General features: G+C 43.7%; 1 long non-coding RNA gene across 1 annotated transcript in view; it reads right to left on the reverse strand.

The window, feature by feature from the left end:
• LOC133767953 (uncharacterized) overlaps window positions 1–26089 on the reverse strand; it is a 219959-nt gene that overhangs the window by 144444 nt on the left and 49426 nt on the right. Inside the window, exon 4 of the long non-coding RNA XR_009866923.1 lies at window positions 6670–6746. This is a non-coding gene — a long non-coding RNA (uncharacterized LOC133767953). The remainder of the gene's footprint in view (window positions 1–6669; window positions 6747–26089) is intronic.

Raw genomic sequence — 26089 nt, forward strand, 5'->3', positions numbered from 1 at the left:
TATGGTAGGATGTTAACTACCCCCAGTAAATGTGGGGGAAGTAGCAGATTTGCAAAATCATTGTGTTGCAACCATCAGATTAGAGACTAGTTCAGACAAAACCCATCCAAGAACGCTGGCCCTCGGGGACTGTGATGAGACACAGGACACCTGTGTGGTCCAGCGGGCTGCCTCTTAAATACAAGGGGAAGATCTGTGCCATGCAGCAGTGGAATCAGACAACACTTCAACTAGGAGATAAAGGCTGACATCTCTAATGAGGGACAGACAGACATCAAATGTCTCTAGGTAGTATAACCTGAGAAGGAGATACTGCTATGCAGAATCCTGGCTGCAGAGACACAAACCTGTATCTAATTACAAGGAAATCTCAGAAAAACCCAAATAAGTAACCTTTAAAAGGAAAGGGACAAGGTACAGGTGAGGAGGGCAAGGAGCCATCTATACAACTCAAAAAGATCCAAAGCTTTAAGGCAAAGAACGGCTACAGAAATGTTCCAGGAGACTTAAGGAGATATAAAAACAAACTTCTGTATATTATGTGGGGAAATAATGCAGCAAGGGGCTTTATTGGATCAGTTGGCAAGACTAAAATATGAATTCTATAAAGATTAAATTAAAAGTATTTAATAGGTGATAACCTAAGTGTCCCAGCATGGAGAATAAAGTTCTCAGTCACCATATGTATTAGCCAGGATTCTCAAGATAAGCAGAACCAATGGAAGTTATGTATACAGAGAAAGAGAAATTTATTTTATTTTTTTGACAGAGTTAGAGAGAGAGAGACAGAGAGAGAAAGGTCTTCCTTCCATTGGTTCATCCCCCAAATGGCCGCTACAGTCAGCGTGCTGCACCAATCTGAAGCCATAAGGCAGGTGCTTCTTCCTGGTCTCCCATGCAGGTGCAGGGCCCAAGCACTTGGGCCATCGTTGCTGCCCTCCTGGGCCACAGCAGAGAGCTGGACTGGAAGAGGAGCAACCAGGACAGAACCCGGCGCCCCAACCGGGACTAGAACCTGGGATACTGGCACCACAGGCGGAGGATTAGCCAAGTGAGAAATTTATTTTAAAGAATTGGCTCATGGGGCTGGTGCTGTGGTGCAGCGGGTTAAAGCCCTGGCCTTTATGAGCGCCGGTTCTAGTCCCATATGGGTGCCAGTTCTAGTCCCAGCTGCTCCTCTTCCAATCCAGCTTTCTGCCATGGCCTGAGAAAGCAGCAGATGACCTAAGTTCTTGGACCCCTGCACCCATGTAGGAGAGCTGAAAGAAGCTCCTGGCTCCTGGCTTCAGATTGGCACAGCTCCGGCTGTTGTGGCCATCTGGGGAGTGAACCAGCGGATGGAAGACCTCTCTCTCTCTGTCTCTACCTCTCTCTGTAACTCTGTCTTTCAAATAAATAAAATAAATCTTTAAAAAAAAAAAGAATTGGCTCACATGATTGGAGAGGCCCAGCAAGTCCAAGCTCTGTGGAGTGGGCCGGCAGAGCTCCAGATCAAGTTCAAAGGCAGCCTTCTCTCCTCACCCTCAACTGACAGGATGAGATCCACCCACACTATCGGGCAGGGAAGAGGTCACCTGGTTTACTCAGAATTTACCAATTCAAATATCATCCTAAAACCCCCTCAAAGAAATAACCAGAATGATGTTTGATCAAATATGTGGTCACCAGAATCCAGCCAAGTCAACACATGAAATTGTACCACACACTAAACCAAAGCAGAAGGCAGAGAGATGAAATTCTCCAGTCACTACATGTTAAACATGACCATTGGTGACCCCAGCCCTCAGGATGCCATAGACTTCTTACTTATTTTGTTATTTTATTATTTATTTGAAAGGCTGAAATACAGAGAGAGGGGTGGAGATAGAGGGGGAAAGACAAGGGGAAAGAGATATCTTCCATCTGCTGGTTCACTGCCCAAATGACTCCAATAGCTGGAGCTGGGTTAGGCTGAAGCCAAGAGCCAAGAACTTTATCCTGATCTCCCACAGGGTTAGCAGGGGCCCAACCACTTGGACCATCTTCCACTTCTTTTCCATGTGATTAGCAGGGAGCTGGATCAGAAGTGGAGCAGCTGGGACTCCAACTGGGGCTCATATGGGATGGTGGCACTGCAGGTGACGGCTTCTGAACCATAGGCCTTTTACTAAAAATAACTTCCTGCATAGTGAGCAGAAGCGGGAGGATGGAGTTGATGTAGAAAAACAGAGGACAGATCATAGAGCGGCAAGATGGCAGAATAGGAAGGGAGCACATTGATAGTTCAGCAAGACACACAGGTTAATAAAAGTGGAGATACTGCAGGGTCAAGGAAGAGTAGGGGAAGAAACAGCAGCAGAAACTCTTCCGGAACTAGTGATTCACAGTGGACCTGTGTGGAGAGCGTGGGAGCCCAAGTTCGGGACACCAGCGGCAGACTCAACACACCAGCGCTGGAATGCGAGGTGAGCCGAACCTCAATAGCCCGAGACACCAGCGGGCAAGCGGAAAGAGGAGACTAGAGGGAACGAGGCTTGAAACTCCGTGGGGAAAAGTTCACCAGGCTAACTAGAAGAGAGAGAGGAAAAAAAAAAAAAGTGACCGATACGGACACGAGTTTCTCTCTCTCCGCTCACCCCTCAAAGGCGAGCAAGACAAAAAACAGGCACCATTTTGGACATACGTCATAAGCAGGGTGACCTCAGGTCTGCACCAGCCCTGAGCCTAGCAGAAAAACCTGACTCTGGGGGGAGGGGTGAAATAACAGGAGATTAGGATCTAACTTAGCAATCCAGTGGGAGACTGCAGGAGAATTGGAGCCCACACTGAGGGCAGCAGAGATTCCCTGTGTGGATCTTGGGAAAGAGCTTCCGATCTCTGGCTCCTGTGGGTATATCATTCACCTGCTAACTACCTCCAATTACGTTCAGCTGTGCGGAATTACTTCCCTTTTGAATCAAAAAAAAAAAAAGAAAGATTTACCACGCCTAACCTGGGAGTGTCATCTTTGACACACCCTCAACCATGAGGAACCAAACACAGCTCTCAGTCCACACTTATCTCAAGCCTCTAAGGCTCCACCGAAAGCAGACAGTACACTTAATATAGAGCCATAGTGTAACAAGAAAAAACACCACAGTGAAGAAACCAAATATCTCCAACATGCCAAACAACAAACGCAAAAACAGAGGTAACAAGAACAAGGAAGACACTATGACGCCCCCAAATGAAAAAGATACCCCAATTCAAGATTATGAAGATGATGAGATAGAAGAAATGCAAGAAGCAGATCTCAAAAAACTGATAAGAACATTAAGAAGTTCTCAAAAACAAATTCTTGAACTACAGAAATCCTTAATGGACAGGATAGAAAATCTCTCTCGTGAAAATGAAATATTAAGGAGGAATCAAAATGAAATGAAACAACTAGTAGAACATGAAACTGTGATAGTGACAAAAAACCACAATGAAATGAAGAACTCAATAGATCAAATGACAAACACATTAGAGAGCCTTAAAAACAGAATGGGCGAAGCAGAAGAGAGAATATCAGACTTAGAAGACAGAGAACAGGAAAGGAAACAGGCAAACCAAAGAAAAGAAGAGGAAATTAGAAATCTAAAAAATATTGTCGGGAATCTACAGGATACTATTAAAAAACCGAATATTCGGGTTCTAGGAGTTCCTGAAGGCATGGAGAGGAAGAAAGGATTAGAAGGCATTTTCAGTGAGATACTAGCAGAAAATTTCCCAGGTTTGGAGAAGGACAGAGGCATCTTAGTACAAGAAGCTTATAGAACCCCTAATAAACATGACCAAAAGAGAACCTCACCACGACACATTGTAATCAAACTCACCACAGTGAAACATAAAGAAAAGATTCTAAAAGGTGCAAGAGAGAAACGCCAGATTACTCTCAGAGGATCTCCAATTAGACTCACAGCAGACTCTCATCAGAAACCCTACAAGCTAGAAGGGAATGGCGAGATATAGCCCAGGTACTAAGAGAGAAAAACTGCCAGCCCAGAATATTATATCCTGCAAAGTTCTCATTTGTGAATGAAGGTGAAATTAAGACTTTTCATAGCAAACAGAAACTGAAAGAATTTGTTGCTACTCATCCTGCCCTGCAAAAGATGCTTAAAGATGTGTTACACACAGAAACACAGAAACATGGTCACCAATAGGAAAGAAGGTAAAGGAAGGAAACCTCACAGCAAAAGATCACAGGAAGCAAAATTTCTCTTTGTCATAGAATTAAACTCTGATGCTCTGTTAAAGCAATGTGTTAAAGTAATCTAAAAACAAAAAGCAATTCAAATCAATTGGCAATCTACAAAAAGAGTTAAAGATTTTAAAAGCTATTATTAAAATTGCTATATTGGTCTATTATGCTATGTTATATGTGTGTACATATTGTATGTCCTATGTCCACATAGGAAATTTTATTAAGAGTTTTATTTTAAATGGCTTATAGATAAGATTGTCCATAAATTTAAGCTGCTAAAATCAATCAAAGATACATTTTAATTTGTGTGACCTGAATCTGTGTATCATATGTTTTAAACTTGTTGGTAGAAAGAAACTAAAAACATTTTATATGGTTGTGCTTAAGTTTACTGGTTAAACAAACTACACCATGTTAGATATTTAAGAGGTGTTTTCAAATACATGATTCTTAAAATTTATAGAAGGCATTGGACCTTCTGGTAAATGTTTTCTTAAGTTGTTATACCTTGTCTAAATATGATCAGAGTCGGCAAACTTGGAAGGCTTCCATAGCCTTGGCAACTCATGACAACAGCCTAGGGTGGTTACTGGCGCCATAAACTAGAGTGTCAATTTGTTGGGTCAACAACAAGAGCCACTGTGCACTTGCTCCTCATGTGGGATCTCTGTCCTTAACGTGCTGTACATTTTGATTTAATGCTATAACTAGTACTCAAACAGTATGTTTCACTTTGTGTTTCTATGTGGGTGCAAACTGTTGAAATCTTTATACTAAATTGATCTTCTGTATATAAAGAGAATTGAAAATGAATCTTGATGTGAATGGAAGGGGAAAGGGATCGGGAGAGGGGAGGGTTGTGGGTGGGAGGGAAGTTATGGGAGGGGGAAGCCATTGTAATCCATAAGCTGTACACTGGAAATTTATATTCATTAAATAAAAGTTAAAAAAAATAAAAAAAACACACACAATTACTCTTAGGTGTTTAAATTTTAACTGAAAGGTGATCCCTGTTAAATTTAAGAGTGGAAAAAGAGAGGGAGGAGATGTACAATTTGGGACATGCACAATCAGACTTGCTGCAAATGGTGGAGTTAAAAATGTGCCAGGGGATTCCAATACAATCCTATCAAGGTGGCATGTACCAATGCCATCGCACTAGTCCAAGTGATCAATTTCAGTTCACATTCGATGGCTCTGATAGGTCTAAGAGTCAAAGGGATCACACAAACAAGACAAGTGTCTGCTAAGACTAACTGATAGAATCAAAAAGGGAGAGAAGGATCCAACATGGGAAGTGGGATACACAGCAGACTCATAGAATGACAGACGTCCTAAACAACACTCTGGCCTCAGAATCAGCCCTTAAGGCATTTGGATCTGGCTGAAGAGCCCATGAGAGTATTGTAGGCATGGAAAGCCAAGATACCATGGAAAAGAAAAAAAGAAGAAGACCTAAATGAAAGATCTCTGTGAGTGAGATCCCAGTGGAAAGAACGGGGCCATCAAAGAAGGAGGTACCTTTCTCTGAAGGGAGGAGAGAACTTCCACTTTCACTATGACCCTATTGGAATAAGATCAAAGTCAGCGAATTCTAAAGGCTTCCATAGCCCTGGCAACTCATGACTAGAGCCTAGGGAGATTACTGACGCCATGAACAGGAGTGTCAAATTGTTAAGTCAGCAACAGGAGTCACTGTGTACTTACATCCCATGTGGGATCTGTCCCTAATGTGTTGTCTAATGTGCAGTGATGCTATAACTAGTACTGAAACAGTATTTTTACACTTTGTGTTTCTGCGTGGGTACAAACTGATGAGATCTTTACTAATTATATACTGAATCGATCTTCTGTATATAAAGATAATTGGAAATGAAAAAAGGAAAAACCTGGTGTTAAATTGGAAATGGCATAGAAAATTAATTAATTTTTTAAAAAATATATATATTATGTAAGATCTCTGTCTTTAATGTACTGTACACTCTTATTTAATGCTATAACTAGTACTCCAACAGTATTTTTTTTCACTTTGTGTTACTATATGGGGGCAAACTGTTGAAATCGTTACCTAATATATACTAAACTGATCTTCTGTATATAAAGAGAATTGAAAATGAATCATGATGTGATTGGAAGGGGAGAGGGAGCGGGAAAGGGGAGGGTTGTGGGTGGGAGGGAAGTTTTGGAAGGGGGAAGCCATTGTAACCCGTAAGCTGTACTTTGGAAATTTATATTCATTAAATAAAAGTTTAATTAAAAAAAAAAAAGAAAAACAGAGGACAGAGGGAGGAAGATAAGGTAAGTGGGGAGAAAACAACACATGGGATCAGGACCTCGAGACCCCATTTCTCCAGTGTGAGCGTCGCAGTGCAGTTTGCCACTGTTTCCCTTGCAGCTGCACAGGGCTCTGCAATGTGCAGGGGAACAGCAGTTGACTGGCAGCAGCTGAGACGGCCTCTTACCTTGAGCCTGAGGACACTGCACACAGGATCACCAGGGCTCTTCCTGCAAACCCAGAAACAGTCCCTGTTCAGTTCATCTGAAAAGCAATCAACAAGTGGGTTTTTTTTTATTTTATTTTAATTTTTTGAAAGGCAGAGAGTCAGAGAGAGAGAAAAGAATTTCTTATCTGCTTGTTCACTCTCAAAATGCCTGCAACAGTCAGGCCTGGGCTGGGAACTCAATACAAGTCACTCAGATTGAGGGTAGCGGCCCAAGTACTTGATCCATCACCTGCTGCCTCCCAGAGTGTGCATTAGCAGGAAGGTAGAATCGGGAGCAGAGCCAGGACTCAAACCCAGGCACTGCAATATGGGATGCATGCATCCCGACCACTAGGACAAACGCCTAGCCAAGTGAAAAAAGTTTAAAGTGGTGTATTTATACCAGACAATTCTCTGGAACCATTAAAACTGGGGCAGGGGGGAACTCGACCTAGTGGTTAAGATGCTGGTTAAAACATTTGCATCTCATATCAGAGTGCCTGGTTCAATTCCCAGCTCTGCTCCTGACACCAGCTTCCTGCTACTGCAGATCCAGGAGGCTGCAGGTGATGACTCAAGTAGTGAGGTCCCCACCTCCCATGCGGGAGACCTGGATGGAGTCGCCAACTCCCAGCTTGGCCAAACCCAGTCCTGGCTATTTAACAAATGAACCAGCAGATAGGAGCTCACTCTCCCTCTCCCTCTCTCACTCTCAAAACATAAATAATTGAAAAAAAAACTGGGTAGATCCTCTTTGTTAACATGAAAAAGCCGACAGTATGGCATCGTTATCAGACAGAGGTTTGGAAGTCAGACAAGCCTGAGTTACCTGTGGCTGTGTGACCTGGGGCGAGGTGTTCACTCTCTAAGCATCTTCATCTGTAAAATATATCAAAGTACTACCACTCATAGGGTCATCGTATGACACTACTTTCTAAGCGCACATATCCTGTCCAAATGTGGAAAGATGTTTTTTAAAATGTTCCTCTATATTTCTCCCACACCTGTATCACTTGAGGAAAAAGATAATTGCTAAAGAAATTTTTTAAGTATGTGCTCACACGGAAAGTTCTACAAGGATATTTACTGAAGAGTTGTCTGTGGTTACTTCTACAGATTGGAAATATCCCGGAGAGAAGAGGTAAGAAAACATGCACTACGTGTTTGGCTTTACACATTTATATAACATTTGAGTATTCTGACAAATGTGTGTTATTGTTTTGTTGATTCCAGAAAAAAATGAAGGGGACTATAAAAGAGCTGTAATTAGCAGCGGTACCGCTGGAGCTTTAGTGGCTAAGGGCACTTGCGGCAAATGAGGGCCTTGACCATCCTCCCTTCCTTAATTGAGTTCTCTGAAAACCTTTAGCACCACTCAGGCATTTTTCTCCCTGCAATGCTCAGCTTTAACAAAATTCTGAGTAGAAGCATGACCGTGAGTCACAATTACAGGAAGGTTCCATAAATATTATGTAAAAATTACCTAAGGCAACTTGGCTAAAACTTACGCAAGTGGACGTGATTCACCCAAAACAATTATGATGGGGGAGGGTGCCACACAGCAAGGAGCCCAACAGGTGAGTGGGTTTAGTGTTTGCTGACATCGCCCACATCCAGAACTCACAGGTTCACAGATGCCTCCACGACCACCTGCTGTTCCCACAACCAATCATATAAGCAGCTTCTGGGTGCTGCCACTTGGAAGAACAGCTTTTCCCCGGCATTCAAGAGTTCGTCAAGCCCAGTTTTGCAGGAATAACAGAAGAGCCCCGTGGAGGGCTGTCTAGAAGACCTAGCTGAGAAACACATAGACCCATCCATCCTTCTTCTGAGGATCTCCAGCACAGTCTCATTCTGTCAGAACACCACCTGCAGCTCCCACTCCCTCCTCACACCCAGAACCAGATTCAGTTATTGGAAATTCCCACTAACTCCCAAAAACCCACAGTCAGCTTGAACAAACACAAGCTGCAGACAACCCAAATCGACCCTAAAGCCAAGTCTCTCTTGGCCATCTGTTATTACCTGTTAAGTTGTCCATGCCAAGTTATCTTTGTACTACCTCCATGGTAATTACCACATCAGTATATAACCTGTCTTAAAATTGACTTTAAAATTTTGAATATGTTTTTAAAGTAAAAAAAAAAAAAATTCTGGAGTGGGTGTTCAATGCAATGGTTAAATGTCACTTAGGAAACCCGCATCCCATATCAGAGTGCCTGGGTTCAAGTCCAGCTCCACTCCCAGTTCCAACTTCCTGCTAAAGTACACCCAGGGAGGCAGCAGTTGATGGCTCAGGTTGGGTTCCTGCCACCCAAGCAGGACACTGGGATTGAGTTTCAGCTTCCTGTCTTCAGCCTGGCCCAGCCCCAACTGTTGTAGTCATTTGGGGAGAGAACCAGTAGGTGAGAGCTGGCTGTTTAATTAACTAATTAATTTATAGTGTGCAGCTCATTGAGCCCGAGAAGCATTGTGCAAACGTTAATTGTGTTAATTCAGACTAGGCAGCAACCTTGAAAATTTTGTATACTAAATGGAAAAACACAAACTCTAAAAGTGTAACTATGAGATATTTGTTTAAAAAGAATGTATAGGAATAAAGACTAGGAGGAAGTAGTCCTGTTTACTGCGCGTCTATGTGCTAGACCCTGAGATAAGTGCTTTCATTTTCATTGATATTTAGTCCTCAGAATTAGCACATGCCAACTCAGGGCTACAAACTCCAGTTCATGTGAGGAGACTGAATACAAAAGAATTCAAAAGTAGCCCTTGTAGCACAGCTTGTTCCCATACAGCAGCAGAAGACTTCAACCCAGGGCTTTCTGACACTAACGCCTGAAACAGAAAGGGTTGTATCACCTCAAGAGCGACTCTCAGGCCGGTGCTGTGGCACAGTAGGTTAACCCTCACCTGCGGCACCGGCACCCCATATGGACACCGGTTCTAATCCCAGCTGCTCCTCTTCCAATCCAGCTCTCTGCTGTGGCCTAGGAAAGCAGTAGAAGATGGCCCCCAAGTCCTTGGGCCCCTGCACCTGCATAGGAGACTGGGAAGAAGCACCTGGCTCTTGGCTTTGGATTAGCACAGCTCCAGTCATTGCAGCCATCTGGGGAGTGAACCAACGGAAGGAAGACCTTCTCTCTGCCTCTCCCTCTCACTGTCTGTAACTCTACCTCTCAAATAAATAAAATAAATCTAAACAAAAAAAAAAGTGACTCTCATTCTCCAAAGATGCACATATGCAAAAAAACAATAGTGGCATTCTTTATTTTCCACAATCCAAGTCCTTATTCTGCTGAGCTGGTGAGAAATTCAGCCCTGATGGTTCTTGACATTTTACTAAAATCACCAGCCCCCCACAGGGCACACGTGTGGGAATTACCTGCACCAATGGGGCTGCTGCAGAGGGGCTGGCTGTGCTAGCAGCTGCAGCTGAGAAGGCCGTTCCTGGCCCTGCTGTCTTCAGGCTCTGTACTCTACAAGGTCCATGTCCATGTGAGGACGAGAATTTCTGGCTCCTATCTAAGATGGAGCCCCTGGAGTAAACACAGCCACCTTCTCTAAGATCCTCTGTAAGTTATAGCTGTAAAGCTGTATAGTTCTGCATACAATCCTACGGACTTAGTTCTAAGGGTACAGTTTAAAAACTCACCATGGGACCCCAAATCCCATTAAGCTAGGTAGTAAAAATGTCATCTTAAGTGTTAAAGTGACCATATTAGGTGTTAAAGTGATCATACATCTGGCTAAAAAGCCCATGAGAGCATTTCAGGCATGGAAAGCCAAGACACTGTGGCAAGAAATGACCTACATGAAGGATCTCTGTGAAAGAGATCCCAGTGGAAAGAAGGGGCCATCAAAGAAGGTGGTACCTTTCTCTGAATGGAGGAGAGAACTTCCACTTTGGTTATGGCCTTGTCTAAATAATGTTGAAGTTTGTGGATTCAAAAGGCTTCCATAGCCTTGGCAGCTCATGTCAAGAGCCTTGGGTGATCACTGATACCATACATAAGAGTGTTGTTAAATTAACAACAGGAGTCATTGTGTACTTACTCCCCATGCAGGACTTCTGTCCTCAGTGAGTTGTATAATGAGAATTAACTGTAAAACTTGTTCTCAAACAGTTTTATATATATATTGTGTGTGTGCAAATTGTTGAAATCTTTACTTAGTATAGAGTTGATCTTCTGTGTATAAGTTAATTGAAAATGAATCTTAATGGAGAATGGGAATGAGAATGGGAGGGAAGAGGAGGTGGAGTGGGAGTAGGGGTGGGGGTGGGGGTGAGAGGGCAGGTATGGTGGGAAGAATCATTATATTCCTAAAGTTGTACTTATGAAATTTGTACTCATTAAATAAGATATTTCTTTGGGGAAAAAAAAAAGATCCTCTGTAAGGTCCTGCCACATCGGGGTTCATCTCCAGGGAGCAGGCTCAGAATCCCAGGACTCTGAGGCCCAAGGATTTCTTTTTCCACCCCAGCTTCTCAAATTGGCAGAAATCTGTTCACCTGGTTTCACATTTTCCCTCTCAGCCTTCCCTCTCTCCTCTCAAGCCCATTCTTCTGCAGGGGCTTAGGCACAATGTCAAACCCCTTTAGGGCCCACGTGAGTTTGAAAATGAGTGGAATCTTAGGGAATAAGTAAAAAAGAATGGAGGACAAACTGGAGACCACACAGGGTGTGGCGCCACTTCCCAGCACCAGACAAGAGCTAACTGGAGCTGCCAGATAATCTGGTTTTCCTGAAGATCAAAGAAATTTAGATGTTTAGGTAAAGTTGTCCAATTTTTAAAAAAAAATTTCTTTGACAGAGTTAGCGAGAGAGAGAGAAAAGGTCTTCCTTCCGTTGGTTCACTCCCCAAATGGCTGCCACGGCCAGCACTGTGCCGATCCAAAGCCAGGAGCCAGGTCTCCCATGTGGGTGCAGGGGGCCAAGCACCTGGGCCATCCTCCACTGCCCTCCTGGGCCACAGCAGAGAGCTGGACTGGAAGAGGAGCAGCGAGGACTAGAACCCGGTGCCCATATGGGATGCCAGCACCGCAGGAGGAGGATTCACCAAGTGAGCCATGGCCCCAGTAAAATATTTCACAAGTCAATTAAAAAATACCCTGTAGGTAAGCGGCAAGATGGCGGAATAGGAAGGAGCACATTGATAGTTCAGCAAGACACACAGGTTAATAAAAGTGGAGATACTGCAGGGTCAAGGAAGAGTAGGGGAAGAAACAGCAGCGGAAATTCTTCCGGAACTAGTGATTCACAGTGGACCTGCGTGGAGAGCGTGGAAGCCCAAGTTCGGGACACCAGCGGCAGACTAAACGCACCAGCGCTGGAACGCGAGGTGAGCCGAATCTCAATAGCCTGAGACACCAGCGGGCAAGCAGAAAGAGGAGACTAGAGGGAACGAGGCTTGAAACTCCGTGGGGAAAAGTTCACCAGGCTAACTAGAAGAGAGAGAGGGAAAAAAAAAAAAAGTGACCGATACGGACACGAGTTTCTCTCCGCTCACCCCTCAAAGGCGAGCAAGACAAAGAGCAGGCGCCATTTTGACATACGTCATAAGCAGGGCGACCTCAGGTCTGCACCGGCCCTGAGCCTAGCAGAAAAACCTGACTCTGGGGGGAGGGGTGAAATAACAGGAGATTAGGATCTAACTTGGCAATCCAGTGGGAGACTGCAGGAGAATTGGAGCCCACAACGAGGGCAGCAGAGATTCCCTGTGTGGTCCTTGGGAAAGAGCTTCCGATCTCTGGCTCCTGTGGGTATATCATTTACCTGCTAACTACCTCCAATTACATTCAGCTGTGCGGAATTACTTCCCTTTTGAAGCAAAAAAAAAGAAAGAGATTTACCACGCCTAACCTGGGAGTGTCATCTTTGACACACCCTTAACCCTGAGGAACCAAACCCAGCTCTCAGTCCACACTTATCTCAAGCCTCTAAGGCTCCACCGAAAGCAGACGGTCCACTTAATATAGAGCCATAGTGTAACAAGAAAAAACACCACAGTGAAGAAACCAAATATCTCCAACATGCCACACAACAAACGCAAAAACCAAGGTAACAAGAACAAGGAAGACACTATGATGCCCCCAAATGAAAAAGACACCCCAATTCAAGATTATGAAGATGATGAGATCGAAGAAATGCAAGATACGGATTTCAAAAAATTGATAAGAACATTAAGAAGTTCTCAAAAACAAATTCTTGAACTACAGAAATCCTTAATGGAAAAGATAGAAAATCTCTCTCATGAAAATGAAATATTAAGGAGGAATCAAAATGAAATGAAACAACTAGTAGAACATGAAACTGTGATAGTGACAAAAAACCACAATGAAATGAAGAACTCAATAGATCAAATGACAAACACATTAGAGAGCCTTAAAAACAGAATGGGCAAAGCAGAAGAGAGAATATCAGACTTAGAAGACAGAGAACAGGAAAGGAAACAGGCAAACCAAAGAAAAGAAGAAGAAATTAGAAATCTAAAAAATATTGTCGGGAATCTACAGGATACTATTAAAAAACCGAATATTCGGGTTCTAGGAGTTCCTGAAGGCATGGAGAGGAAGAAAGGATTAGAAGGCATTTTCAGTGAGATACTAGCAGAAAATTTCCCAGGTTTGGAGAAGGACAGAGGCATCTTAGTACAGGAAGCTTATAGAACCCCTAATAAACATGACCAAAAGAGATCCTCACCACGACACATCGTAATCAAACTCACCACAGTGAAACATAAAGAAAAGATTCTAAAAGGTGCAAGAGAGAAACGTCAGATCACTCTCAGAGGATCTCCAATTAGACTCACAGCAGACTTCTCATCAGAAACCCTACAAGCTAGAAGGGAATGGCGAGATATAGCCCAGGTACTAAGAGAGAAAAACTGCCAGCCCAGAATATTATATCCTGCAAAGCTCTCATTTGTGAATGCAGGTGAAATTAAGACTTTTCATAGCAAACAGAAACTGAAAGAATTTGTTGCCACTCATCCTGCCCTGCAAAAGATGCTTAAAGATGTGTTACACACAGAAACACAGAAACATGGTCACCAATATGAAAGAAGGTAAAGGAAGGAAACCTCACAGCAAAAGATCACAGGAAGCAAAATTTCTCTTTGTCATAGAATTAAACACTGATGCTCTGTTAAAGCAATGTGTTAAAGTAATCTAAAAACAAAAAGCAATTCAAATCAATTGGCAATCTACAAAAAGAGTTAAAGATTTTAAAAGCTATTATTAGAATTGCTATATTGGTCTATTATGCTATGTTATATGTGTGTACATATTGTATGTCCACATAGGAAATTTTATTAAGAGTTTTATTTTAAATGGCTTATAGATAAGATTGTCCATAAATTTAAGCTGCTAAAATCAATCAAAGATACATTTTAATTCGTGTGACCTGAATCTGTGTATCATATGTTTTAAACTTGTTGGTAGAAAGAAACTAAAAACATTTTATATGGTTGTGCTTAAGTTTACTGGCTAAACAAACTACACCATGTTAGATATTTAAGAGGTGTTTTCAAATACATGATTCTTAAAATTTATAGAAGGCATTGGACCTTCTGGTAAATGTTTTCTTAAGTTGTTATCTAATGGTTGAAATGGTTTGCTAAGTATTCATGTAACATTGCTATTGTCAGCAAGCGATCTAGGACTTGCTCCCTCATTTCTCTATTCTAAGCCCAACTTATTCTTTCATTTTTCTATTCTCTTCAAGGTAGGAAACTAATTCTATTATGAAGGAATCTGTAGGACGCACAATTTAATCTTTAGACCTTATAAAAGAGATGGCTAACATTTTTCTGTAATAGCATAGCCAAAATAAGAACTTAAATAATAATCTCATAGCTAGATTCACTTCGCCATCAGCGAAGTATACAGTAAGTAGAAAAAACCTCCCTTTCAGACCAAAGGGAAAGAAAGTTTTAAAGTGAGAATATAATTTTCCTCATGGGCATTGTCTACCTTAGAAAAACTTCTACAGAACATGCCTGTGACTATAGACTTGTAGTTCAGGCCACCGAAGATTAGAGATGGGATACAGGCACTCCCTTGACTTGCATCCTCTGGTCTGCTTTAACACAAACCAGGAGGAAAAGAAAGCTAGGCATCAGAAGCAATGGGTGGCAGGCCTATTAATGGCTGATCTGTACAGTGATCTGCCCTCAAGGAGACCCAACAGGCCAGTCCACTGCAGTGGCTTTCAATGTGGTAAGCCTGGGCTTCAGCAGAAGTCAGCTTGTGAAGAGCCCTGGCAGCTCTGCCAAGAGTTGGATCACTGGAAATGGACCTGCCCTGGAGTCGAAGGATGCCCAGGTCAGAGCCACAGATCTTATTGGCTCCAAGCTGAAAAGCCCTTCACTCAGCCCAACTTCCAAAGTGACCACTGCAGCTGAGGGGATGGTCAAGTAGGGTCAGCAACATTGCAGGCAGAACTGTAAATTTCTTGTTAGAGATGCCCCCTGCCTTTACCTGGCCAGCTCTCCTCCCAGGCCAGCCAAGTAATGTAAGTCAACAGAGTGCCTTTCCCTAGGAGGTTCACACCTCCCTTAGGATATACCCCATGTGAAGAGATAGATAGGTCTGGGCCTCTTAACTTACAAGGCCCAAAGCCCACCAGATTATTATCAAGCCCCTTCTGTCAGGTTCTATTTGCCTCTCAATCAGAAAACTTAATTGTAGCTTAGACAGCACCTTTCTTAGCTCCTCTAATAATGACTCTGTCCTTTGTTCTAGGCCCTGTCTAGCATACTTGGGCCTCATTCCTTTGTAATCATAACCTCTACTCTACCACCAATGGCTCTACTCCCAACCTGTGTGTACTGATGGTCCTCTTCCCCACTTAATGCTGTATAACTGTTCAAACCTGGTAAATGCCACTCTTAGGATCATTGGTTACTATCCTCACTCTGTCTTTTATGACCTTGTCTAAATATGATCAGAGTCGGCAAACTTGGAAGGCTTCCATAGCCTTGGCAACTCATGACAAGAGCCTAGGGTGGTTACTGGCGCCATAAACTAGAGTGTCAATTTGTTGGGTCAACAACAAGAGCCACTGTGCACTTGCTCCTCATGTGGGATCTCTGTCCTTAATGTGCTGTACATTTTGATTTAATGCTATAACTAGTACTCAAACAGTATGTTTCACTTTGTGTTTCTATGTGGGTGCAAACTGTTGAAATCTTTATACTAAATTGATCTTCTGTATATAAAGAGAATTGAAAATGAATCTTGATGTGAATGGAAGGGGAGAGGGAGCGGGAGAGGGGAGGGTTGTGGGTGGGAGGGAAGTTATGGGAGGGGGAAGTCATTGTAATCCATAAGCTGTACACTGGAAATTTATATTCATTAAATAAAAGTTAAAAAAAAATTTTCAACAAATAAAAAGACAATATTTCAAAAAAAAAAAAAAAAAGAACAGGAGTGCCACCTCTGCTTAATGGCAGGAGAGGAGGAGCTGGTCTCGGGCAGATACAGGCAGGATTAAATGCCTGGGAGAGTGAGACAAGGAGCATTATCCCATGGCTTCAATTTCAGTGGGAAATAGAAAATGAAGAAGAAAATGGAAGGATGAGGAATGAGGCTAGGGCTTGGGAGGAGTCAAGGTCAGTGGGGAAGATGGGAAGATGGTATCCACACAGGGAAGATGAGGACAGTATCTGTATACATTGATGTACTTGTTTACAGCCCAAAGACCCGAGGCACTGCACTCCTAAATCTGCCTGTGGGCCTGAGAAACACATCAATAGTTACATGTGATATTTATTTTTTTTCCTTTTTAAAAATCTTTTATTTAGTGAATATAAATTTCCAAAGTACAGCTTATGGATTACAATGGCTTCCCCCCCATAAAGATAAAAAAAAACAAAAAAAAACAAAAAAAAAATAAAAATAAAATACCCTGTAGGTCACAATGGGGCCTATGAGTCCCAGCTTGTGACCCTGGTATTTTAGGCTTTGAAAAAAAAACATCTAGGGAGAGAATGGTCCTTTGGGGAGTACCCGCTTCCTACCCACCAAAACTCTCCCCAGAAAAAGAAAACACAGAAATTGCCCCTGCCTGAATGGGAAAAAGTTTAAATTTTAATCTGTTATTGTCTTATTCCTACAAGTTCTAGAAATTCAATTAACTGCATAACGTAGCATACACTTATCATGTAATAGAAGAAAAGCAGCTAATGCCTGGAGATTTCATTGCTTGTGTACCTGAAAAGGCCACATCTAGCTTTAGGTGAAGTTTTCTAATAAGGCAGACATTGTCACAGAAATTGGCTTCCCTCCATCTCCACAAATTGGCCTTTTTCTCAGGTTATCCACTGTGGCAAGATGGCAGTAGCCTGTAGCCAACTCACTTCCAGGTTCAATTATGAGTGAGAGTCTCCCAGGATTCCCAGCCTGAGACCTCTTGCATGTCATTGGCTCTGATTGGATCACATGCCCATTTCTGAGCCAATCACTATGGCCAAGAAATTTTGATAGCCTGATCTCTAGGTCATGTGCTCTACCTTTGAACTGTGGTTGTGATCCTACCAGCGAAGACATAGCGAGTAGAGAGACAGATTGCCAGAACAAAGTTGGAAAATGAAGAAATGGGTGCTCAGAAGGCAAACAATGTTCACCATAAGATGCCTCCAAAACCCCTCACCAAGCAATCTGTTTTGTATGCCTGCTCAAGAGGAGCTTAACAGTTGTGAAGCCAGTACAGAAAGACACACTTCTGCCAATCACTGACAGGCTCTAGCATCACAATTCAGAGAAGGCTGGCTGTGCAAAATAAAAATGTGAGCTGCTTTGTTCAAAGAGTAGAAGGGACACGCTGTTCAAAGCACTAAATCAGAAAGTGTTTTCCTTTCTATGTGCTCTCTCAATTTGCCCTGGTGTCTTGCATTCACTATTTAATGTTCTGGGTAAAGATAAATTACAATGTTAAATTACTGGCATGAATTTTACTCTTTTTTTTAAAGATTTATTTATTTATTTATTTATTTATTTGAAAGGCAGAGTTACAGAGAGAGTGAGACACAGAGCCAGAGAGAGAGAGAGACCTTCCATCCTCTGGTTCATTCCTAGATGGCAGCAATGGCCATAACTGCGCCAGGCCATAGCCAGGAGTTTCATCTGGGTCTCCCACATGGATACATGGTCCCAAGCACTTGGGCCATCTTCTGCTGACATCCCAGGTACATTAGCAGGGAGCTAGATCAGAAGTAGAGTGGCTGGGACTGGAACCAACACCCATATGGGATGCTGGTGCTGAAGGTGGTGGTTTAACCTGCCATGCCACAGTGTCAGCCCCATACTGTTTTATTTTTATATCATGCAATGCCAGTTCACCTGCACATGTAAGAGCATTTAACTCATGCAGAACCAAGATTACACAATTTGTATTGTGTAGCTCCTATGTACATATGTATTTCATTCTCACAAAACAAACTCGACTTTTTGTTTTCCTTCTTAATAGGTACACGTTCCACCAACCCTGTCCACCTTCAGCTCACTGATGAGGCAGAAAGGGCTGCCCAGCCTTTCCTGTCCTTCCATGGCATGATTTTCAGCATATGTGATTGGCTGAGGTAGGGAAGGTCAAGATGTTAGTCATTTGTTTCTCATCTACTTGGTGGTAGATACCAGGTGCCAGTCTTGCACTCTCTGAGTCTCACTGAACTCCCTAGCAAGGAGGCTGCGCCGGGGAGACATGCTCGGAGGAACTGTGACTGCTTTGTGCAAGTCAGGAACTGCCACACAGATGCATATTGTGGGGGCCTCCCCGCTCACACATATACATTCATTGTTCCATCAGACTAACTTAAGAAACACAAGTGCAAACACAGAACTGCTAAGTTTCAAGACAGCAAAGGCAGAATATGGAACACAACGCAGTCCCCCTTTAAGCTCAGATGCCTGGGCAACTGCACAGGCCCTGTGCCCTTGAAGCTGCCCCTGACTTCAAGAGACAAAGCATTCTTTGTGTTGATGCAGACGTTCTCCATATTATTTTGTATGTTTCAATCCCATCGTCACACAGAATAGACAGAAAAATTAAAACTCTATAAAAGCCAATGCTAAACCCAACAATGCTGCCTATCTGGCTCATTATACTTAGTTCTGCGCCTTAAATGTTCCTTTTATATCCTTCATCATCGAGCTGGTACAGATTGAACTATGCCATGTGTTTGTTTTATTGTAGGTAAACATTCAGAAACAAATCAAGCTACCTGGTGTACCTCTGATGGGGAAGTTTGCTAAAGGAGACTTGTCCATGAACCCAGGCCTGGAGATCTGTCAGACCCATGAGCCACAAAGGAATGATTCACGCTGAGTGCACTTGGAACAAATTGCCTGTTACAGATAAAACACTGAGCAGCCCTTGCTTGGTACCAGCAACTGTTCTAAATGGTTTAAAAATTCTCTCATTAATCCCCAGGACAACTCTAAAAGGTAAACAACTATTACTATCCCCCACCAAATGGATGGACAGACTGAAGTCCACAGAGGTCAAACAACACATAGCCAGGAGGAGGCCGTTCCAAAAACAGCTGCACACTGCTCAGAATGGCCACGTTCTAACACAGCCCACCTGAGAAAGGTAAGCCTTGCCTCATCTCATCTAAAGCCCATCGAGGCTATCTAGACCCCTGGTTCTCAGCCCTGAGGCTATCTAGACCCCTGGTTCTCAGCCCTGACTGTAAATTGTAGTCACTGGGCAGCCTGTAAATCTCCAGATGCCCTGCTCTCATCCTAGAGGGACAAGCCCAAGTCTCGGGGTAGGATCCAGGTGTCGGTCATGACTAGAGGTCTCCAGGATTGGCAAGCAGCCGGAGCCTGCCTGCTCCCCGTACAGTGGTGACTGATTGGCCTCCACTTGGGGATGATTTATATTTTAATATAAGCTGCCCACCTCCTCTTCTTGTTACGTTTTTTGGAGAAAATACATACTACACAAGAAATCGTCTGACCCCAGCATTGGCAGGACCTGAGACAAGGTACAAACTGAGGTCCGTAAACGTAGAAGTTATTGTTTACAGCAACAAACTGTTAACTAGAATGAGTCTCATCCTCCCAACTGGACAAATACACCCACCTAACAACACCAGGTAGAAAGGACGAAGGATAAGACAAATTCAGAATAAGGTTTGTCTTCAGCAAAATCCATGATCCGCTCTGGGGCAGGGCTGCGATGGCATGATAGATGAGGTTGCCAATGTTTTCTGCTCCCTCAGCCTCCTTTCACTCATCAAACCCAGAGACCATTTTCCTCTTCTTCTGTTTGAGAAGGGAAGTTTTTCATCCCTCACCAAGGCTCATCTGTTCCCCAACTCCCTCACTACACAGTTACCATGGAAGTGCATGCAGCATGCAAGACTAGAACCTTCTGCCCACAGCCCCACTGACAAACTCCTGAGCTTGCCCCCGTTCTTTCCTCTCCAGACTCAATTCTGCAACCCTGAAGGGCCTCAGCCACCTGTTGTGCTGTTGGAGGCACCCAGCAATGATGCATCTGAGGGAAATGGACCAGAGAAGAGGTTTGAGGCCTTGGAAGAAGGTTTGAAGACCTACAAACTCAGAATTCCTTCCAGGTTTTGGTACTCAAAGACTGGGCAGGAGACAGGGCCTGGGCCAGGCTAGGCACGGCTCTTGTGCAGGGACCCCTTGTCCCAAGGCAGTCAAAAGAGGACCAGGGTAGATCCAACTGCCAGGGATGGTAGACTCTGCTGGGCACTCCACCACTCTTGCCAGGGTCTAAGGACTGTGCTGGTCTGAATCCATTTGTCTTGCATTATCTCTGTCAGGCTTTGCTAGGAGGCTACAGCTGTGAACTTCATTTTGTCCCCACTTGGCAAGTGAGAAAGAGAGACTGACTAGGGCAAAAAACTTTCCGGAACGCTATCCCCACTTGGAGGGGCTGGAATTTTAGCTGAGGTTTAACTGCAAAGCTCCTATTTTTCTCCCTCTCCTCACTATCCAAATTGCACCCCTTTCACCTGGGTCTCAGCGAAGTCCAGCTACCCAACTCCCACCCCCACCTGCTCAGCTCTGACCTCACATCATCGTCTCCTACAGCAATCTTCTACCTGGAGTGGATGCACCATGAACATTCGGGGTCAGCCTTTCGGAATGCTTTTGGGAAAAAAATCAATGCACAGGTTCTCAAATCTCATATCCAAAAAAATGCTCTGCCCAGGGATGCCCTGAGCCTCCCATATGCTCTTTTCTTCCCTCCTTCCTCACATAATCACCCTCTTCCCCCACTTCTTCCCATCCTGAATGAATAGCTCTATAACGCATTGCTCCCAAGCACAACACCACCAGGGATGTCACCAGAGAGGAGCATTCTAAGTACTGGAGCAAGCGTGGAGGAAATGAAGGACCCTGAAATGTGCAGGGTAAATCCTCCCACATCTCAATAACTTCCAATCCTTTGCTTCTGACATATCACAGCCATGCTTAATTGACTTGTCAGCTCATACATCATTAAAAGTAGACTTTTATGACAAATTACCACCTGATTTTTTGACATAACTCAGAAGGACCTTAATTGAATGGCATTACTGTAACAAAACTCTTTCATTTCCCTCAAGTTATTCATGTGTGAACAAGGTTTCTGAGCATTTAAATTTATAAAAAATGAAAATTAAGAACAGAATTAGGGCCCAGCCCCATGGCTCACTTGGTTAATCCTCCACCTGCGGTACTGGCATCCCATATGGGCACCGGGTTCTAATCCTGGTTGCTCTTCTTCCAGTCCAGCTCTCTGCTGTGGCCAGGGAGTGCAGTGGAGGATGGCCCAAGTGCTTGGGCTCTGCACCCCATGGGAGACCAGGAGGAAGCACTTGGCTCCTGGCTTCTGGCTTCAGATCAGCACAGTGCCAGCCGTAGCTGCCATTTAGGGGGTGAACTAATGGAAGGAAGACCTTTCTCTCTGTCTCTCTCTGTCTATAACAACTCTACCTGTCAAATAAATAAGTAAAAAAAGAAACAGAATTAATGCTGAACCCTGTGTCATCCGAGCAATAAGCAATTTCTTCCTTTTGAAAAGCCATGTTTTTAAAGCCTGACTCATCTTTGTCAAGAGAGGCAGTCCACTGAAATGCTACTTTTGATGCCCAGTAATTATTTCTCATATTTTAGAATGAATTTGTGTTATGTGGCTCAATTGTATTAATAATCATTAAATTTAAAATTAAATCTAGGGGCCGGAGCCATGGCTCACTTGGTTAATCCTCTACCTGCAGTGCCGGCATCCCACATGGGCACCAGGTTCTAGCCCTGGTTGCTCCTCTTCCAGCACAGCTCTCTGATGTGGCCCAGGAGGGCAGTGGAGGATGGCCTGATTGCTTGGGCCACTGCACCCACATGGGAGACCAGGAAAAAGCACCTGGCTCCTGGCTTCAGATCGGCGCAGCGCCGGCTGTAGCAGCCATTTGGGGAGTAAACCAACGGAAGGAAGATCTTTCTCTGTCTCTCTCTCACTGTCTGTAACTCTACCCTTCAAATAAATAAAAAAATAATAAAATAATTTTAATAAATAAAATTAAATCTAGGGACCAGTATTGCGGTGTAGTGGGTAGAGCTGGCACCTGTGATACCAGCATCCCATATGGGTGCCAATTTTTGTCCCAGCTGCTCCATTTTAGATCCATGGGACATTTTCCATTGCTTTTCCAGGCACATTAGCAGGAAGCTAGATCAGAAGTGTAGCCTCTGGGACTCAAATCACCACCCATATGGGATGCCAGCAGCACAGGCGGCAGCCTTACCCACTATGCCACAGAGCCAGCCTCTTCTTTATGCTTTTGTCTATATCTCAAATTTCCTAAAAATAAGCATGCATCATGTTCTGACTGTAAGAGTAAAACTAAGGGGCTATTTTCTAGATGCTCTTGATTGATTTACCACTTACAAGCTGAAGCGTGGAATTACAGGGAAAACAGTTGAAGACAAAGCAGGACAGATAGAAGGATCCTTCTTGGGCTTGTGAACCCAGAAGTAGATAAAGACACCTACAAGGAGGACTTGAATTAAAGAGTAAAATCCAAAATAGTAGATGCTGAAGGACATTTTCATTTAGCATTTCCATCTTTTTTTTTTTCTTTTTTGCAGATGGGGAAACAGTCCCAAAGGGAGGGGTGTGCCCTAGGTGACATGGCACAGCCACCTCCCCTGGCAGGTCCTCTGCCTGCTCAATCTGTGGTCACCTGGAGCCTTCCAGGCTAGCACATGGATGACCCACTGCTTGCTCCTCTCTGTCCTAGGAAGCAACATGCACCAGTCAAGAGCTCAGCTCTACATCCCAGAGACCTGGCTGCAAATCTTCCTCGTCCTTACCTTCACAGCTGTGCAACCGTCAGAAAATCCCTTAACCTCCCAAAGGTTCAATTTCCTCATCTGTAAAATGGAGACACTGTCACCAGCTTCACAAAGTTCTTACATAAATCAATTGAGATAAATATTTGTGAGTGGCTTAGCATGGTGTCTGGCATGCAGGACTTCAATAACCGATCACTGCTGTCATTGGGTAATCGAGATGACCATGCCGCAGCCTAGGAAGTGTCATCGTTGTCTTCCCCCAAAGAACTCTGCTAATTCTTTCACACACACTGAGATAGAGGGGGAGGAATTTCTTCTCCACACTGGCTGGCTAGGAAGAAAATGAGGTATTTTTCTAATTAAGTGGCTGCCGATGAGATACTTCCTCTGAAACCTGTTGTTTGCTTAGCCAGTACTCATTGTCTATGAAATGCAGCTCCCTGGAAAAATAATTAAAATGTGAAATGTCACATAAGAAAATGATCTCATTTATAAATGTACAAGGCTTTGGTGAGAGAAGGGAAGCTGTTTTCATCAAAAGGAAAGATAAGGGTATCATATCCAGGGTCCAGGGATGCTCAAATTGAAGACTGGAAGAGACATTGATAATTAAAGACCCAGATGCAAAAGTTAGGGTCCTCACAAAAGTTATGCCCTGGCTCTAGACAAGGTAGCAGGCACCCTCTGCAGGCCTGAAGGAGCCTGGAGCGAGAGCAGTCATAGAACCCTGGGAGGAGCACTTTGGATGCAGAGGCTACATTTCATTTTTTTTTTTATTTGAAAGAGTTACAGAGAGAGGTAGAGACAGAGAGAGAGGTCTTCCATCCGATGGTTCACTCCCGAGATGGCCACAACAGCCAGATCTGCACCGATCCAAAGCCAGGAGCCAGGAGCTTCTTCCAGGTCTCCCACGTGGGTACAGGGGCCCAAGGACTTGGGCCATCTTCCATTGCCATCTCAGGCCATAGCAGAGAGCAGGATCGGAAGAGAGGCAGCCGAGACTAGAACCAGCGCCCCTATGGGATGCCGGTGCTTCAGGCCAGGGCTTTAACTCACTGTGCCACAGCACCGGCTCCACATTTCATTCTGTAGTCCAGGAAGGCGGCCATCCCTGGCCAACCCTGCAGGAGTGGGCCTGGGGACACCCTGGCCCCGTGGCTCATGCTCCCCTCTCCAGTCTCCAGCTGTGGATTGCTATGAGCCAACCTCAACCCAACACCAGAAGGAAGAAAGCCCTTTGATGCAGGTGTGCATCCCAGAGAGTGGACATGGAGTATGGAAGGGCAAACCAAAAATATCCCCTTGCATATTTATGAATTTATAAAGGAAAGAAGAGCAATACATACAACAAACTGTGACTGATAGAATGTTCGTGTCTCCTCAGAATTCCTATGTTGAAATGAAATCACCCATGTGATGGCACTCGGAGGTGATTGGGTCATGAGGGTGGAGCCTTCATGTATAAGGTTAGTGTCCTTATACAAAGAAGCTAGAGAGAAAGTGGACACAGCATGTCAGCCATCTGCAGCCAAAAGAGAGTCCTTGGTAGAACCTGACCATGCCGGCACCATGAGTTCAGACTTTCAGTTCCCAGAACTGCAAGAAACAATTGCCTGTGGTTTAAGTCACCCAGTCCATATTGACTTATCATAGCACCCAAAACACATATACAAATGTTCACATAAACATATACAAAACCTTTGCAACAATGTTCTGACTCCTCATTACCGTCATCATTTTACAGGCAATAGATTCAGAGAGGCCAAAACTAGACATCAGTTTCATGCCCACTTTGTATCAGTCAACCACCCACAATCACACCTAAGCGGCCATGCCCTGAACAGAAGGTCTCAGTCAGGGCAGTCTGAGGCAGCCATGTTTATACCAAAAGACCTCCATGGTCACAGAGGATTAGACCATTGGCCAACACTAACTGCAAGACCAGCCAACCCATAAAGAGGGCAGCAACCAACGCCACAGTCTGGCATAAAAAGTGAAGTAGACCACTTCAAGGAAGTGAGCCAGGAAATAGGGACGGACACATCAGTCAGCTGCAGGAGCAGAGTGGGGGAACGCAACAATGTAAACAGACACTAGAGCAGCTGGAGGAGTCATCTCCAAGCCAAAATTACATCAGAATGGCAGTGGATGTGGTGAAAGTTAGGATAAGAGAGAGGCAGGAGCATGGAGTGTACTGAATTCACAAATCAGCAGCCTGCTGATTTCATTAGCCTAGTAATTATGATAATTTTTTTTACTTTTATTTAATGAATATAAATTTCCAAAGTACTGCTTTGGATTACAATGACTTTTTCCCCCCATAACTTCCCTCCCACCGCAACCCTCCCCTCTCCCATTCCATTCACATCAAGATTCATTTTCAATTCTCTTTATATACAGAAGATCAATCTAGTATATATTAAGAAAGATTTCAACAGTTTGCACCCACACAGACACACAAAGTGAAAAATACTGTTCGAGTACTAATTATAGCATTAAATCACAATGTACAGCACATTAAGGACAGAGATCCTACATGAGGAGTAAGTGCACAGTGACTCCTGTTGTTGACTTAACAAATTGACATTCTTGTTTATGGCGTCAGTAATCACCCTAGGCTCTTGTCATGAGTTGCCAAGGCTATGGAAGCCTTTTGAGTTTGCCAACTCTGATCATATTTAGACAAGGTCATAGTCAAAGTGGAAGTTCTCTCCTCCCTTCAGAGAAAGGTACCTCCTTCTTTGATGGCCCCGTTCTTTCTACTGGGATCTCACTAACAGAGATCTTTCATTTAGGTCATTTTTTTTTTGCCAGAGTGTCTTGGCTTTCCATGCCTGAAATACTCCCATGGCTTTTCAGCCTGATCTGAATGCCTTAAGGGCTGATTCTGAGGCCAGAGTGCTGTTTAGGACATCTGCCATTCTATGAGTCTGCTGTGTATATGATATATTTTTTTAAAGATTATATTTATTTATTTATTTATTTGAAAGTCAGAGTTACACACAGAAAGGAGAGGCAGAGACAGAGAGAGAGGTCTTCTATCTGCTGGTTCACTCCCCAGTTGGCCACAACAGCCAGAGCTGT

The sequence above is a fragment of the Lepus europaeus genome, chromosome 10 (assembly GCF_033115175.1).
Source record: "Lepus europaeus isolate LE1 chromosome 10, mLepTim1.pri, whole genome shotgun sequence".
Taxonomy (NCBI): Eukaryota; Metazoa; Chordata; class Mammalia; order Lagomorpha; family Leporidae; genus Lepus; species Lepus europaeus.